Source organism: Manis javanica, chromosome 1 (genome assembly GCF_040802235.1).
Source record: "Manis javanica isolate MJ-LG chromosome 1, MJ_LKY, whole genome shotgun sequence".
Lineage (NCBI taxonomy): Eukaryota > Metazoa > Chordata > Mammalia > Pholidota > Manidae > Manis > Manis javanica.
Genome location: NC_133156.1, coordinates 118672739 through 118690941, shown reverse-complemented (window position 1 = coordinate 118690941; position 18203 = coordinate 118672739).

Genomic DNA, 18203 nt, shown 5'->3' with positions numbered 1-18203 from the left:
CTGTGAATCTGCTGCTGTTTTGTTCCTTCAGTTTAGCATCATTATACTCCACAAATGAGTGAAATCTTTGGTACTTGTCTTCTTCCACCTGGCTTATTTCACTGAGCATAATACCCTCCAGCTCCATCTATGTTGTGGCAAATGGCAGGAATGTTTCCTTCTTATGACTGAATAATGTTCCATTATGTATACGTACCACATCTTCTTTATCCATTCATCTACTGATGGACACTTAGGTTGCTTCCATATCTTGACTATTGCAAATAGTACTGTGATAAACATAGGGGTGCATATGTCTCTTTGAATAAGGGATCTTGTTTTCCTTGGGTAAATTCTTAGGAGTGGAATTCCTGGATCAAATGGTATTTCAATCATTAGTCTTTTGAGGAATGCCCATATTACTTTCCACAATGGTTGAACTAATTTAGATTTCCACGAAAAGTTTAAGAGGGATCCTCTTTCCCCACATTCTTGCAGAATTTGTTGTTACTTGTCTTTTGGATGTGGGCCATCCTAACTGGTGTGAGGTGATATCTCATTGTGATTTTAACTTACATTTTCCTGGTAGTAATGTGGACCATCTTTTCATGTACCTGTTGGCCATCTGAATTTGTTCTTTGGAGAATTGTCTGTTCAGATACTCCACCCATTTTTTAATTGGGTTATTTGTTTTTTGGGTGTTGAGGTGTGTGAGCTCTTTATATATTTTGGGTGTTAACCCCCTATCAGATATATCATTTACAACCATATTCTCCCATACTGTAGGATACTTTTTGTTCTGCTGATGGTGTCCTTTGCTGTAAAGAAGCTTTTTAGTTTGATATAGTCCCATTTGTTCATTTTTGCTTTTGTTTCCCTTGCCCAAGGAGATGCATTGAGGAAAAAGTCGCTAATCTTTACATTCAAAAGATTTTTGCCTATGTTTTCTTCTAAGACTTTTATGGTTTCATGACTTACATTCAGGTCTTTGATCCATTTTGAGTTTACTTTTGTGTATGGAGTTAGGCAATAATCCAGTTTCATTCTCTTACATGTAGCTCTCTAGTTTTGCCAACACCAGCTGTTGAAGAGGCTGTCATTTCTCCATTGTATCCATGCCTTCTTTGTAATATACTAATTGGCCATATATGTGCGGGTTTACATCTGGATTCTCTATTCTGTTCCATTGATCTATGGGTCTATTCTTGTGCCAGTACTAAATTGTTTTGATTACTGTGGCTTTGTAGTGGAGCTTGAAGTCAGGGAACATAATCCCCCAGCTTTATTCGTCCTTCTCAGGATTGCTTTGGCTATTTGGGGTCTTTTGAGGTTCCACATGAATTTTAGAACTATTTGTTCTAGTTTGTTGAAGAATGCTGTCAGTATTTTGATATAGATTGCATTGAATCTGTAGATAGCTTTAGGCAGGATGGCCATTTTGACAATATTAATTCTTCCTATGCATGAGCATGGGATGCATTTCCATTTATTGGTATCTTCTTTAATTTCTCATGAGTGTCTTGTAGTTTTACAGGGTGGGGGTCTTTCACCTCTTTGGTTAGGTTTATTTCCTAGGTATTTTATTCTTTTTGATGCAATTATGAGTAGAATTGTTCTCCTGATTTCTCTTTCTGCTAGTTCATCATTAGTATAAAGGAATACAACAGATTTCTGTGTATTAATTTTGAATCCTGTAACTTTGCTGAATTCACTTATTAGTTCTAGTTGTTTTTGGGTGAATTCTTTAGGGTTTTTTATGAACAATATCATGGCATCTGAAAACAGTGACAGTTTAACTTCTTCCTTGCCAATATGGATGTCTTTTATTTCTTGGTATTGTCTGATTGCCATAGCTAGGACCTCCAGTACTATGTTGAATAAAAGTGGGAGAGTGGGCATCCTTGTCTTGTTTCCAATCTTAGAGGAAAAGCTTTCAGCTTTTCACTGTTAAGTATGATGCTGACTGTGGGTTTGTCATATACGGCCTTTATTATGTTAAGGTACTTGCCTTCTATATTCATTTTGTTGAGAGTTTTTATCCTGAATGGATGTTGAATTTTGTCAAATGGCTTTTTAGCATCTATGGAGATGATCATGTGATTTTGGTGCATTTTTTTGTTGATGTGGTGGATGATGTTGATGGATTTTCAAATATTGTACCATCCTTGCATCCCTAAAATAAATCCCACTTGATCATGATGGATGATCTTTTTGATGTATTTTTAAATTTGACTTGCTAATATTTTGTTGAGTATTTTTGCATCTATATTCATCAGGGATACTGGTCTATAATTTTCTTATTTTTATGGTGTCTTTGCCTGGTTTTGGTATTAGATTGATGCTGGCCTCATAGAATGAGTTTGGAAGTATTCCCTCCATGTCTACTTTCTGGAAAACTACAGATGATGTGTATTAAGTCTTCTCTAAATGTTTGATAAAATTCAGTGATGAAGTCATCTGGTCCAAGAGCTTTGTTCTTAGGGAGGTTTTTTATTACCAATTCTATTTCTTTGCTGGTAATTGGTCTGTTCAGATTTTCTGTTTCTTCCTTCTGTGTCAGTCTTGGAAAGTTTTATTTTTCTAGAAAGTTTTCCATTTCTTCTAGGTTATCCAATTTGCTAACATAATTTTTCACAGTATTCTCTAATAATTCCTTGTATTTCTATGGTGTCTGTAGTGATTTTTCTTTCTTATTTCTCATTCTGTTTATGTGTGAAGACTTTCTTTTTTTCTTGATAAGTCTAGCTTGGGGTTTATCTACTTTGTTTATTTTCTCAAGGAACCAGCTACTGCTTTAATTGATTCTTTCTATTGTTTTATTATTCTCAATTTTATTTATTTCTGCACTGATCTTTATTGTGTCCCTCCTTCTACTGACTTTGGGCTTCATTTGTTCTTTTTCTAGTTTCATTAATTGTGAGTTTAGACTGTTCATTTGGGATTGTTCCTCTTTCTTGAGGTAAGCTGTATTGCTATATACTTTCCTCTTACAACTGCCTTCTCTGCATCCTACAGGTTTTGGGGTGTTGAGTTATTGTTTTCATTTGTCTCCATATATTGCTTGATCTCTGTTTTTATTTTATCATTGACCCATTGGTTATTTAGGAGCATGTTGTTTAGCCTCCATGTGTTTGTTGGCTTCCTTGTTTTCTTTGCATAATTTATTTCTAGTTTCATACCTTTGTGGTCTGAGAAGCTGTTTGGTACAATTTCAATCCTTCTGAATTTACTGAGGCTTTTTTTGTGGCCTAGTATGTGATCTATTCTTGAAAATATTCCATGTACACTTGAAAAGAATGTGTATCCTGCTGCTTTTGGGTGGAGTGTTCTTCAGATATCTGTTAGGTCCATCTGTTATCATGTGTTGTTCAAGGCCTCTGTCCCTTACTTATTTTCTGTCTGGTTGATCTGTCCTTTGAAGTAAGTCATGTGTTGACATCTTCTAAAATGAATGCATTGTTCTATTTCCCCCTTTAATTCTGTTAGTATTTGTTTCACATAATTAGGTACTCCTATGTTGGGTGCATAGATATTTATAATGGTTTTAATCCTCTTGTTAGATTGACCCCATTATCATTATATACTGTCCTTCTTTGTCTCTTGTTACTTTCTTTGTTTTGAACTCTACATTGTCTGATACAAGTATTGTAACTCCTGCTTTTTTCTTTCTATTATTTGTATGAAATATCTTTTTCCATCCCTTCACTTTTAGTCCGTGTATGTCTTTGGGTTTGAAATGAGTCTCTTGTAGGCAGCATATAGATGGGTCTTGTTTTTTTTTCCATTCTGCAACTCTGTGTCTTTTGATTGTGCATTCAGTCCATTTACTAGGGTATTTATTGATAGATAGCTACGTATTAAGCAGATTAATTTGATGAGTCATCTCTTTAATACCTGCAGTGGAACAAAATTTATAATGGGCAATTTGAACTTTGAATAAGGGCTGTCATTTACTGAATATATATGTGAGCTAGATATATTATGCACTTATCACTTCTTTATAATATTTATACAAGGTAGGTTTTATTAGCTATATTTGCTAGATTGACTAAGGTTCAGAGATCTCTACATTAATTAATTGCTAAAGATATCTGTTAATCACTTGCCCATTATTTTGTCACAAATATGTCTCAGTGTAATAGATGTCAAAGCTTACATACTCCACTCATTTTTATTTATATTACTGGCAAAATTGATAATACTAAGAAAATTCTTCAAAGTAAATTTCATGATAAGTTTATAGAATAGAGTGGATATAGGAAAAAGATCAGGGAAAACCCATAATAATTTTCAATAGAAACAACTATAAAAACCTTGATATTTCCTAGGGTATTACAAGAGTAACTTTACATCATATTTGATGAAAATGGTTTGATATTTCCTTTTTCAGGAGCAAAAAGTAACAGAAATGAAATCTTACAAGGACTTTTATAAACTTTTGGTTTGGGGATCAGCATTTAGTACTTTAAATCTTAAGGGATTTAGCAGGCTCAACCCCTGAATATGGTCACAGATCAGACCTCTTAACTAACTCCTCAAATAAAATGTTTTCAGCAATCTCAGCTTTGTTTTTTTTACTTACCCATTGGACTTTCCTAAAATTATGAGAGAGAACCATTAATGATTATAGGCAAAGTGAAGGCCACTGCCTTGGCCACTTCAGTGTGACACTAACCATAATAAACACATAGAACCATCCTCATTTTTCCCATGTTGGGATATGTTTTATACTGCAGAAATGCCAGAATGACCAGATTACATATTTTCTCTGGATCACAGCTCTACCAACCATCCAAGAAACATATTTTCTCTCCCTTTTGGGAAGCTGATTTTCTACCCTCCAATCATACTTAGTTTTAAATGAATTATACCCTAATCTAGAGACCACAACTTTGGTACTATGAATACTATTTATTCAACCACCTCACTGTATTATTATTAAAAATGCATTCCTTAAAAATGTACTACTTTTTATGTTAGTATGCTTCAATGCATGAAGCATAGAAGCTTTTTCATCCACCTGTGATTTAACCCTTACCACATGAATTAAACATGAACTACTACTCTGGGTCTTATTGAATCTTACAGTAACATCCAAATCATTACAAGACAGCTACTCAGTCTCTCCTTGGTTACTGGGCTACAGCCTCAAGCAGTTTTCCCTTGTTTAAAGTGTCTCCTTCAATTAATCTCTTTAAGAAATAATATTACAACAATAAATTGCATCTATTTCCCTTCCCTAGCTTGAAACCACTTGAATTTTGTTGTTCTGTATTTTCTTTACATTACACAAGAAAAAAATACATATTAAAAATATATATGTGTGTACATATGTGTATGCATATGTGTCTATACAGATAATATATGGAACTCATAAGAGCTAGAGCTACAAGTTGTATAGCTTGGTGTAATTGTACATAAGGAATAGAGTTTTTTATTTAGTAGTATAGCTTTTTAGTATTTTAGCATTTTAGTATTATACTTAGTATTCTACTACTATAATTTCCTGGCATAGTTTCTCCTAAGATGACATTGTATGCTTAGTATTTTTAAGCATTTCAAGTGGATTTTACAAAAGGAATATTTTTTTTAGTTTATCAAAACATGTATAAATGAGTGCTTTCTAAAAATTAACATGGAGAAAGTAAATGAACTCTAGTAGGTCATAAAATCATCCCCTTTTTGGCTTGGGTCAGTGGTGTACATAGGTGGTACAACCACTATAGGTTAGTTTTTAAACAACTTGGTTCAATATATTTCTTCCTAGAAAACCACAGTAGAATTTGTCATGGAAAGTATGAGCTCACCTAACTAATTTTACAACTTTCAGTACTGCTTTGCTCTCAGAAAGAATAATTAAAATAGGATGATTCTGTGTTCCAAGGTATATATGTGTTTGAGGACAATCTGCCAGAAATTTTAGCTTATGATTTCAAATATCTTGAAGGTCAGAACTAAAAACTTTCTCATTTAGTCATTGTGAACAGTTTTCTACATCCCAAATAGTAAGATTTTAATAGTCCCTGTAGAAACTCATGTTTCCTTGTTCTAGAGAATCCCTTGTGTGTTGTCCCTTCAACCACACAAGCTTGAAGAAAAGAACTCCTTCCTTGTACTTTTTGATAAACTGCAAAATTACCATCAATTTGAATGCACCTGTTTCAGCATGCAAAGTGTTTGTTACCAATGTAAATTGTAGCAGATAGTTGAACAGAAATTTGTATCTTTTAGACATTCTAGCTTTCTAACTATTAAGGATTATTTATTCATTTATTTACTTGTTATATGGGTGGAAGAAAGGCTAAAGGCTGTGGGAATTGAAAAGACAGGGTCAGAAATGTTTCTGAGCTTTGTATAAATTCCAAATGCCTGCTCTTGTGGGACTGTGGATATTCTTTTTTTGAGTAGTTGTTTAAGATGAGTTGAGATTAAAGGTAAGTAGGAAAGACATGTAGGTATTACCTCTCATCTTCAGAAGGAAATCTGTGAAACTTCTGAAAAAAGACATGGTTAGACTGATGATAGTATGGTGGTGAACCACAAAATGTGTAAATTTTGGAAATGAACACACTACTGTTCTGTAAAGGTATCTTCATTGAGACAGATAGTGAAAACTGCAAGAGACAATTTCTCTGAGGAGAGCAGACATTCTGGAAAGAAAAATCTTGCAATAGAAGGTATCAGAAAAGGGTCTATATACTTGGGTAAGAAGAAAATACTTTATTCCTTCCAGAAATGGATTTTGAGATTTGGGCACTCAGAGTATCCCTGGTGACTGTGTATTATTGTGGTGTAACCTGGCATATCCTGATATACATTTAGTGAATAATATCATATTAGTTTGGAAATCTCTTAAATTTTTCCTATATAATGAATTTTTATTATATAAGCAAAACCTGCCCTATTATTATACACTCTTAATGATTCAGTAGATTAGCCAAATTATTTGAGAAAATTATTATGTAAAAATATAGTCTTTAGACCAAGACAAAGAATTTAGTAACCCTTGAACATAAATTATTTGATGTTTTTTTATTGTAGTAAGAACATTTAATATGAAATTAACCTTCTTAGTAAATTTTTTAAGTGCACATACAGTGTTATTAACTACAGGCAAAATGTTATACAGTAGATCATTAGAATCTACTTATCTTGCATAACTGAAACTTAATATGCATTGAGCACCAACTCCCCATTTTCCCTTTTGCTCAGTCCCTGGCGACCATCATTCTACTCTCTAGTTCTGTGAGTTTGATTATATTCAATACCTCATATAGAATCCTGTTGTATTGTCCTTCTGTGACTGGCTTATTTCACTTAACATAATATCCTCCAGGCTCATCCATGTTGTCACAAATGGCAGGATTTCCTTGTGTTTTAAGGTTTAACCATATTTCATTGCATATATATATATATATACCACATTATCCACTCACCCATCAGGACATTTTTTCCCCATATCTTGGCTACTGTGAATAATGCTGCAATGAACACATGTATACAAATATCTTTTCAAGATCCTGATTTCAATTCTTTCAGATATATACCCAAAAGTAGGATGGCTGGATCACAGGATAGTTCTATTTAATGTTTTACTAAGTATTCAGAACATCAAATGAAAATGCTAAAAATGTATGTTTAGGTATTATCTAACATATGCTTTTGCTAAAATAAGGGTCTCTGAGGTTGCAAGATTATAAAGTCTTATTCTTTCTTCCAAGGCATTAAGTCTGTATCATAAGAATCTACCTCCACTAATACTTAGAATCTGAGTAACGAGTAGGTGTGCTTACATGCTTTAGAGCCAAAAGATTAAGAAATAATGGAACATGCCTAATATTGACTTGGACACAAACTTTTTTTAAACAAAAGCTATTCTACTTCTAAACCAGAATTTACCAGGTAAGGCAATAATTAAAACATTCCTTAGTGGACACCTTATTTAGAGTGAAGAGCTAAATATTAGATCAGCTCTTTTTTACCTTAACAAAATTTATTATATAGGAAAAATTTTTTAAAATGTCCACAAGACACTAATTTAGTAATTTAATATATCAGTCTGGATATTCCAGATTATGCTGCAGTAATAAACTATCACCAGGAATGTTTTAAGCATAGTCTAAGCTCTTTTCAAGTTTTAGATAGTTTGGGGCCAGATTTCCTTAATCCTCTGGAAGCTCAAATACTAACACCCTTCTTAATACTTTTGGGCTCCTCACAGAGTCCTTGATGGTCTCCATGGCCTGGTACAATGCTGACCTGTGTCGTCTTCTGTCACCCAGACAGAAGTATTTATGATTTTTTTCATAGGTCTTCTTTTTCTATAACAGGTTCTAAGCTGTCTTTATAAAGGCATTCTGAGACAAAACTGTGACTGGTCTCAGATACTCAGAATTCTTTCACTCAGCTATCTATTTGCCAGTAAAATAAAAGAATTATACCTTTTAAGTATATTGAAATCATCAACAATGTAAAATAGGACTTAACATAGATTTTGTTTTTCATATTGATAATACATACATTCTTCAAAGGTTTTCAAATTAAATTAAGATTAATACATTTAAGTTATGCTTACAATAAGTTCACATTTTTCAAATCATTGTACAGTTTCAGGTGCTAGGTCTCTGTTACTCAATAAGTCAGGAATCCACAAACTATGACCTACAAGTCAGCTACCTCTTGTTGTATGTAAAGTTTTATTGGAACTATGTTCCTTAATTTTTGTTTTGTCTATGGGGGTTTCATGCTGTAGTGACAGAGGTAGTAGTTTCTACAGAGACTGTCAGGCCTGCAATACTTGCTGTCTGGACCTTTAAAAAAAAAGGTTTGCTGAGCCCTATAATAAATAGACTATAGATCAAAATGCCCTTAGTCAAACATATAAGAAAAATTGAAAAGCAATGCTTATGCTAGTTTTTCTGAGAAATGGATGCCTGCTGAAGATTTTGCATTCAAGTTGATGGTGATTTTGCAGTTTACTACAAATAGAGGTACAGCCACTCACCAATCCTTCTATACTTTACTCTAAATAACTGGGACTAAGAAAGACTGAAACTACATTTCCCAGACTCCTTTTCAGACTATAGGCTCATGGGCCCCCACGGTGGCAGGATTTTCTGAGGTCCCAGCTTTTCCCAGTGCAGCAGCCGGGTCAGCCCCCTGAGCTCCAGTCTAGGGGTTTGAGTTGTTTCTGCATCTCAGGGTATCACCCCTTCCTTTACGCTTCTCCAGTTTTCCTCCTTTTCTCTTTTTTATTCCTCTAACACTTCTAGAACTTTGTTACAAAGTTGCTATATAAAGTCCCCCCCCATTTTGAAATATCTAATTCCCTTTCTATTCTTTAACTATGGTGATATGGTGTCCAGACTGCCCTGTTTTCTTCTTCTCTTTTGATGACCACATTCCTTATCTACCCCCTACCCCACCTACCCACCCACCTGCACTCATCCATTTACATCTACCTTTATACATCCATTTATCTGCCTTAGGCTTTCAGAATCCTTACAGTGTTCTTGCCTTCTTACAAATTTTAAGAAATTCATTGCCACTCAGGCTTCAAGCTGGATGATAAATAAGGAGAGAAAATAGGCACTTGGAGTCAGAAGGGAGTACAGGTAATGACGCTTCTGTGATATGTGAAATTGTCAAACCATGCTCTTTTGCTTTTCCTTTTAGCTCTACTGGAATCTTGCCTGATTCTAAATTTAGAAGAGAACATTCTGGTGATGTATAAATAAGAACTGCAAAATAAACAAATGAGCAAAACAACAATAACAAAGCAAGCAAACTAAAAAAACAGCACTCTGACTATAACCATAAAACCAGGCAAGCTTGCAATTCTAATTTAATAAAGGCAGAAAAGACTTCAGTCTGCTATATGGTTAACAGTGCCTGTGCTCACCTGTCTTTCAGATTTTAAGTCATCATAGATAATTAAGGGACATGGATGTTTTGGCCCACTAGGCTTCCTGAATTACTTGGATACTCTGAGCATATTTCCTGTCTCTAAAAACACATGCAGTTGTGAACTTTGGAAAATCATTTCTCACATCCTCCATTTACCTACAAAATTGTTCCATTTATCTTTTTCCCAAGAAGGATTTGGGGATGAAGAAGATTACTACTAACAATAAAAATTACTATGACATTAAGAAAGGCAAAAAGGAAATGTACTTTATTTTATATCACCTTATATAATTAAACTAAAAATGACATACATTTCTTCTTTTATATTTTCTTCCTTCTGTATAAGCTGTTCATCATACTATCTTGAACCACATTTGAAAGAGTGGCTTGGCTCCTTTCTGATCTATTTAGTTTTCAAATGTAAAAGCCTCAGATCCTCTTAGATTCAGTACAGTTTGTACTTTAAAAGAGCAGATGAGTACTTCCCTGCCCAAAAGATGGGGGATGTTTTACCATTCCCAATGTGATTCAAATAAAGTGAAGAACTCTAAACAATGTGGTACCATACCCTGAGCAAAAGGCTAACAACTCCAGGGCTATAAGCCATAACAGGCTCTTTTATTTTCATTTTGTTTTTTTCTATCGCATGATTCTATTTTCCCTGCAAAATATTAGAACACAGCCTTTTTCATTTAAAAAAACCACACTTAAAGCTATGCATCATGTCATGCCCCTCTTCTAGCTGGATTCTATTGCACTTTGCTCATTTATGCATCACTGGGCATTTGCTCGCTCCACCCAGGCTGACACAGATGCCTTGAGACCCTTGCTGTGCACACCTTCCTATGCCTGGCCTTGGGCAGGTAACTGAATAGCTTAGTGACCATTTCCTGGTCAGCACAATGGAGTTAAGAACACTCTTAACACTTTCAGTGCCTGGAATGCTTTTGGCTTTCTGTAAGTGGTACCTATCTGTTTACTACTTGAAAAACTAACCTCTCAAAAATAAAAAATAAGAAAACCAAGGAAAGCCTGTAGTGCTGTAGGAAGAGCATCACACTGAACAGGGGAGCCTGGTACTAATCCGACCATGAGGACATTAAACTAAGTCCTTGCTGTTTAGGCCTGTAAGGTAAGAGCTAGATAAAATCATTGCATATGACTCTTCCAGGAGTACAATTCTTTGACTATGACTAATTTCAAATGGCAGAGACACAATTTTATGTGCCTCTTAGCTGTTAAATGTAACCAAGTGTAACTCTTTTCTAACATGGGTATCATTCGCCTTCTCCGATTTTTCAGCCTAAGGAAGTCCCAAAGTATCAATTTTTCATTAAATTCCCCAATGACTAAGTGTGATTTTTCTCATTTCAGTATCTTACCCTCCTTTTTCATCTAATAAACAAAACCAAGTATTAATATTTACAGCATGTAATACCTGTGGTCAAATTCCCATCTCACTAAATGGATTTACTATAAGCACATGCATTTACTTCCAGGAAAACATCCATTTCAGTCTTCAGAGAAGAATGTTTTTAAGGTATGTTAATGGGACATCACTTAGGACACACTTCAGTATACGGCTGTGGCCTGAACTAGTGCCAATATTACTGGGCCAAATGAAGAACTATGCCTAGATGGGGAATAAAAGTGTTGTAGAGAAACCTAAAAACATGTAAACCTACCATTCTTGGGAAATCCAGACACCTTAACCATTTTCAACTCTACCAGTAAGTAAACCCCACTAATGGAAACATTCTGAAACTGGAATGAGAATTTAGCTGTCACCAAATGTTTCAATTCAATTTAGCTCCCACCTCCCCTTTAAAGATGGGGTTTGAAAGCTCCTGTACATCTTATTTAAGGTATAAGACTGGGGCTTGAGATACTGCTAACCTTGCTCTGCCAAGACTTCTGGATTCCACTGACAGAGCCATTCAATTTCTCTGAAATGAGTGCGTAACCAGTCTTCAGGTCCCTTTTCTGCTGGGCCACCATATTCACCTGGACAGCACTGTACCTGCCTATGTGATTAGCAAGTTCTGCCCTCCAGGTCTTAAGAACCGTGACTGATTGACCTAAATAAGACTCAGCAGGACTTCCTGCCTGGCTTCATTCTCACTGACTTAATTTGATTAGGTATTTCATCAAGATTAAGCCTATTTGGGGGATTCTGTAGCCTGACAGCCCTGGGGTAGTTTTGTTGTCTTTTTTTATCTGAAACATTGCGGGTGTGAATCAGACACACCCTCATTACCACCAACCTCAGTCTCCACTAGTCATTCTTCACTTTATATTTCTCAGGGCCACTTAGAGTTGGAGAGTTCATATTATAATGGATTTTAATTCGCTTTTTGGCAGGCCCCAATACCAGCCCTTTAAATGTGAATGAGACGGCCGCCTCTGGCCAGCTAGGGCTCTGCATGGCAGTGTCGGCTGATGCTGCAAATGAAATTGACTAGGACCACTCTACTTGCTGGGCCCTGAATCCTGGATATGCACTTGCACTTGACCCTGGTGGATTAGTCCTCCTTTCTTTCACATCACATTACTCGTTTTATGAATCCTATGTCTGTGTCATTGTCTGTTCTCTTATTTTACCCATCAGACTCTAACTCTGCTGTTAAATGGCCTAACTTTTGCAAATAACTCATGCAAATACTAGTTGCAGGCCATAGTATATAAGTCAAATTAGATCAGCAAAAATACAACCTTTCTTATTTTTCTTTTCTAGTTTATAAATCCATTTCTACTTAAACGAAAAGGTTTACCTAAAAGTTTCCAGTTAAACTCAGTAACTCAAGAGATTTTTTGGTCATGTCAGGTTTAAACTCAATCAAAAACTAGAATTCCTTCTCTGACCCCTCTTATCTTTATATTAGAGCCTAAAACACTGGGGCTTCTACAAGGCTGAAGCATTGCTAGGAGGACTGTCCACTTTATGGTCTCTATTTTGCAAGCTAGTCCATCTTTCCTCAAGGCGAGTCCTTCACCAAGGCTGAGATGTAAAATAATTCTGTCATGGACCTTGCTTGATGGCATGCCCAGACCAGTGCTAGTCAATAGGAGTATAATTAGTATAAGCCACAATGGTAATTCAAAAAATTTTAGGTGACACATTAGGAAAAGTACTAAATCTTTGAAATCTGGCATGTGTTATACGCACAACATTATCTCACTTCAGACTAGCCTGACTCAGGCTAAAAATCCTGGACAGCACAATTCTGAAGGAGAAACCACTCCCCAGGTGGTATCTGCTGGCACATTCAGTAATAATGTTCACTGAGACTACTACCTGAGATGGGAGGCAAGAGGCCAGTCGCCGTGTTTGAGGGACTTGGGAGAACCAGTCACACTTGAGGCAATGTGGGACATCCATGCTTCTAGTTAGGGGGACAACATACTAATATGCGAATTCAGTGTTTGAGATAATTATTGTATGAAATCTTTCTGTGTTATTCAGGATTCCAACTATCAAGGTTATACTTTTGAGGAAATAAAAAAAAAAAACAGTCTGAGATGGCATGCATCTCCTCTGCCAGCTTCCAGGGGAGCCCTGAGGCTGTGACTGGGCCTTCTCTATACTTGTTCTGCCTACAGCCTCTCAGTGGTTGTGGCACAGAATGGATGTTAAGCCTCTTCTAAGACTATACTGAGTATTGCATGTATCTCCTCTACTCCTGGCCCTTAGATTAAAGGTTGATTTTTGGCCTCCAGCCTCCACTAGGAAACTGAGGCCCAAGGGAAGAAGGACACTATCCCCCTACCTCACACAGGTTCATTTTCACCCCCTTCCATGCTCATATACTTTCATGTAGGTATGGAAAGGGTCAGAGATGGGGAATATGTGCATGATTGACACTGCTTGATTAAATATTTTTCTAACCTTCCCTTCCTTACAATGTAATGTTTTTGTGGTTAAACCCCAAGACATTTGAAGTTTCTCTTCTGTAGGCCTCTGATTCCCTCCCTGCACTGTTTTTCGTATTACGCTTCCAGGCCCAAGTTTACGATCTATATGTGTAGAGGGAGTTCTAGGGCAGAGTACACATCTGTCACTACTTCACATACAATTCTGCCACATGTATGTCCTGGTGGTTTCTCTTTCTAGGCTATGCTCCATCTTCCCTCAAGGTGAGCCCTTCACCAAGGTTGTGCGTGTCTCCCTTCCTGTCTGGTTTCCTGGGGTACACTGCAGGAGCCCATTTCTGGGCCTCTGACACAGACCTGATCATGCCATCACCTTCTGCGGCCGTCACCTAAGAGCCTGTGGCGCAGTGTTCCCACAGGCCTGACTCCTCCATGACATGTGACACTTCCATTGGCCTCTGCTATGTTACCTTGTCTTCCTCACTCAAGAGTACATTCCTTGGGGCAGTAGCTGTCAGCCATTAACACTGAAATGAGGCTTAACATTGAGTCTGTGGACACCACTGAAGGTAGGGAGAGGGGCATTGAAGAGAATGACTATTTTGAAGGGCATAGGAGGTCAAGTACTATGGCAGCAGATGCAGAGATGTCTGGGGTACAAGACATTTACTGGGATTAAGGCCTGTGAGTGGAAAGGGGAGGACGAAAGATTGGACAGAGAGAGACACTGAATTATAACACAAAACCAGCAATCTTCAGCCAATGAGAAGGGGAGTTCTGGAGCAAATGCTGCTCATCTGAGTCATTCCGCATCAGGCCAAAATTGTCCAATAGTTACGCGCCTACCTCACCACATGCAGGCTAATCCAGGAAGGCCATGACCTAGGATGAGGCAGCTTTACAGATGAGGCTGACCTTCAAGAAGATGGCAGCTACACCTTCTTTTAAAGGGGAATCTGAGTGAGACATCCCCTTGCTTACCACAGAATTCTGGCCCCAATTCAAGCAACACCTGGCACCTAGGTTTCTAATTGGATAGATAAGGTACCAAGATAGACAATTCAGGTCTTAAGGGTCAGATAAATATTAGAGAAAGAGACTGTCTCAAGTTTATGATTCCAAGTACCAGGACTATGTTTTTGGAAAGAAAAAAATAACAGAAACAAGGCAGAAGAGTAGAGTGACTGGTTGTGGGGCTAGGCTTCAGGGTGTGGCTCTTATTATGGGCAAACACTAGAGAACAAGGGAAACCAGAACTTCAGCATAGGGACCACTGTAGGTCTCAGTCAGAGGGAATAAACCAACAGCACAGGCAGGAGAGGGAAGCAGTGAGTAAGAGGACAATAAGGCCCACTATTAGAAATGGCTGCACAGAACAGAAGTTAATGAAGGACAGAGGTCTAGGGAGCCACACCATTACTGTTAGCAATGATGCTAAAACAGGACAAGTAATTCCTCCTAATGCATTAAGAAGGAGCCAATTGAGTACTAGGTTCTATTATTTCAATATTAATAGGATATAGAGTTTTTACTAAAACTAGTTTTATCAACTATTTAACCAAGACTTTGGGTTTTTTTTTTAATAATCTCTCAATAAATGGACATGCTATTTCACAATAAGTACCTGTGATTGATAAATATTTTAATATTTCATGAATGTTTTAATGGCACAGGAAGACTGCAGTCTTTCAAAGCATTAAAATTAATACTTCGAAGAAAAGGTGCAGGGAATGCTGCTTTAACTTAAAATAATTCTAAGATCTCTGACTTAATTTCCACGATAGAAATCAGTTCTGCTTTAGGAAATACAACCAGGCATACTTAGAGTTGGTTTATTTGGCCAGTCATACACAGGCAAAAACAACATCCTGACAATTTGATTAAAGTTCTTATATCCACCTTCCTTCACATCGCTCAAAAAAAAAAAAGGAAAAAAAAGAATTTATTCTCAATTTTATTTAAAAAAATTGAACTGATACCAAGCATTGAGCACTCAAGCAATTTTTAAAAATAAATCCATTTATATATGAAAAAAAATTAACAACAAAGATCGCTGCTAGTTGTAGCAAGTATTTCATGTCCGTGAGAGGGAAGAAGGGTTTTTCTCTGTAGAGTACTGAAGAGATCATAGCTCTTAGGGGATCAGCAAACAGCGGCTGCCTTGTCACAAGAAAAACTCATCTGATTTCCCCTTTGTCCACCAAACTACTCGGCATCATCTTTTAGGGAAAAGATGCTTTTGAAAATATGAATCAAGTATCTTTTCTCCTTGTTTAATGAAATCTTATGCCCAAGAGTGCTGTTATAGAAAGCTACTAAGGCAAAAACTAGGAGTAAACATCACTAGATGATTAGATAATAAAGGCATTAATGTTTTAGGGATTAATAGCTTGAGAAATCTTGATTTTATGGATGGATGATGAACAACTACTTATGACAATGTCTATTGGCCTAAGGAAATTAGACTTATTGATTGATGGATTTATTATGAGGCAAATTACTTAATAGTTATTCATAAGATGTAGTTAGGGATGATGAAAACAAATGTAAACTTAATTTGCGTTTTCTAGCCTGCTTACATAAACATGTGTATGTGTGTGTGGGTGTGGGTGTGGGAGTGTGTGCATGTGTAAAAGTACCATCAAAGTTTATCTGGAATTCTTTCAATTGGAAATCTACTATAATTGGTGGTTTCCCAAAATTTACAATACAATGACAAATAGCATCCCTGGCAATATCAAGAAGACTAGTAAGAAACCAAAGCACTGTCTGAATAATTAAAATTGACTAATTCATACTCAGTTGATTGGTAGTGTTCTGAGTGTGTCCTTGTATAAAAATTTTAATTCCTAAATCAGGGATACATACATACATATCTGAAATCTTTATTAAAGTATTCCATCACCTAACCCTCAAATATGTTTATCATTTGTTAGAAAGTAGAATTCATAAATTTTTAATTCATTCAATATTTCAACTACATGTCAAGGGAAATTTTGAAAAATGTATTTACACATCTTAGGTTAGACTTCTAAGAGTCTCACAGGGCTGACAGAAAATATTTGTACAACTCAAGCTGAATTCCATACATTCAGATCCAATTTCCAAAGACATATACATAGGGCCAGGAATTAAAAAATGACTTGTCATAAGCTGTAAACACAGATATTTAGGGAAATTTTCTATCATTTCTTCTTTTATTAAACTGGGTTACAGTAGAAGAAAAACAGTTCTGTGTTGGGGAGTTCATAGGCAAAGATAAAACATACAGTTTTAGACAAAAAGGAATGGAATCAATATTTGCTGAATGCAAATAGCAATATGCTGATTATTTTTGCAGCCTGGAGTACAATTCATGGACAACTGAATTCAGTTTGGAATTTATAAAGGAAGTGCTGGGTCATGCTATTATTTTGCAATATAATCACTAGTTCCATTTAACAATTACTTTTAGTAATAAATTCTAATTTTAATAATCAAATCTTACTTCCAGACTTAATTTCTACAGGTTATCCTGAAATAATCAAAATGGACACTCGTTTTTCCCAAGTCTTACCCTCAGAACCTGACCTCAGAATAAGACTTGAGGTAGCTTACAAATTACAGTTCTCTCAGAAAATTGTCTTTATAGAACAACAACTTTATCTTTTGCTTGTCCTTTTTATGATCTGCTGTAAAATCGAAACTCAGTCACTGAATGTCCCTGTAAAAACAAAACCTTATTGAAAGTACCAATTCCTTACTGCTATCACTTCATTAATCTGTGTGAGATGGAGCAGAGAATATAATTGACTCAGGAATGCTGACTTTTAACAGAATGTAATAGAACTAAGTCTTATCCCTTCATGACTAAACTCCTTGACTTATTAATACAGTTGTTGGATTCTAAGAAAACAACTTCTGGTTTCCCCTGACTTGGACTTATAAAAAAGTTAAGCATTAGTGGTTTACATTTATTGGTCTATTTTTTCTTCTAAGAAATACTCCCCTTTGCAGTGAATCTTTTTTATAATCAATCTGATAAAAAAAACAGTACATTATTTCATTTTTTGCAAATTTTCTTCATCTGCAAAAATATATTATGAAACATGTGGAGATACAGTCTCTGGTTTCTATATAAAATGAATTTCAAGAAAATTAGGTAGCAAACAGATAGAAAAATGAGATAACAGAAGTATCACAATAATGGTAAAGACAGGCCCCCAATTTCAGTATCCTCAAAATGTCAAATGAGACAAGAGAAATTAACGATTCCTTATGACAGAATTTTCTCTCACTGTGACTTTTCTTCACACTTTTGTGGTTTCTATTTAATATATGTTGGTCTGGACTGAGCAACATAAATCAACAAAACTAACTGCTAATAAAGCCATTATTATACACGTGAGCTTTATACAGTTTCAATAGCTCCTTAGAAAATTTTCAATTGTGAATCCCAAGATCAACAC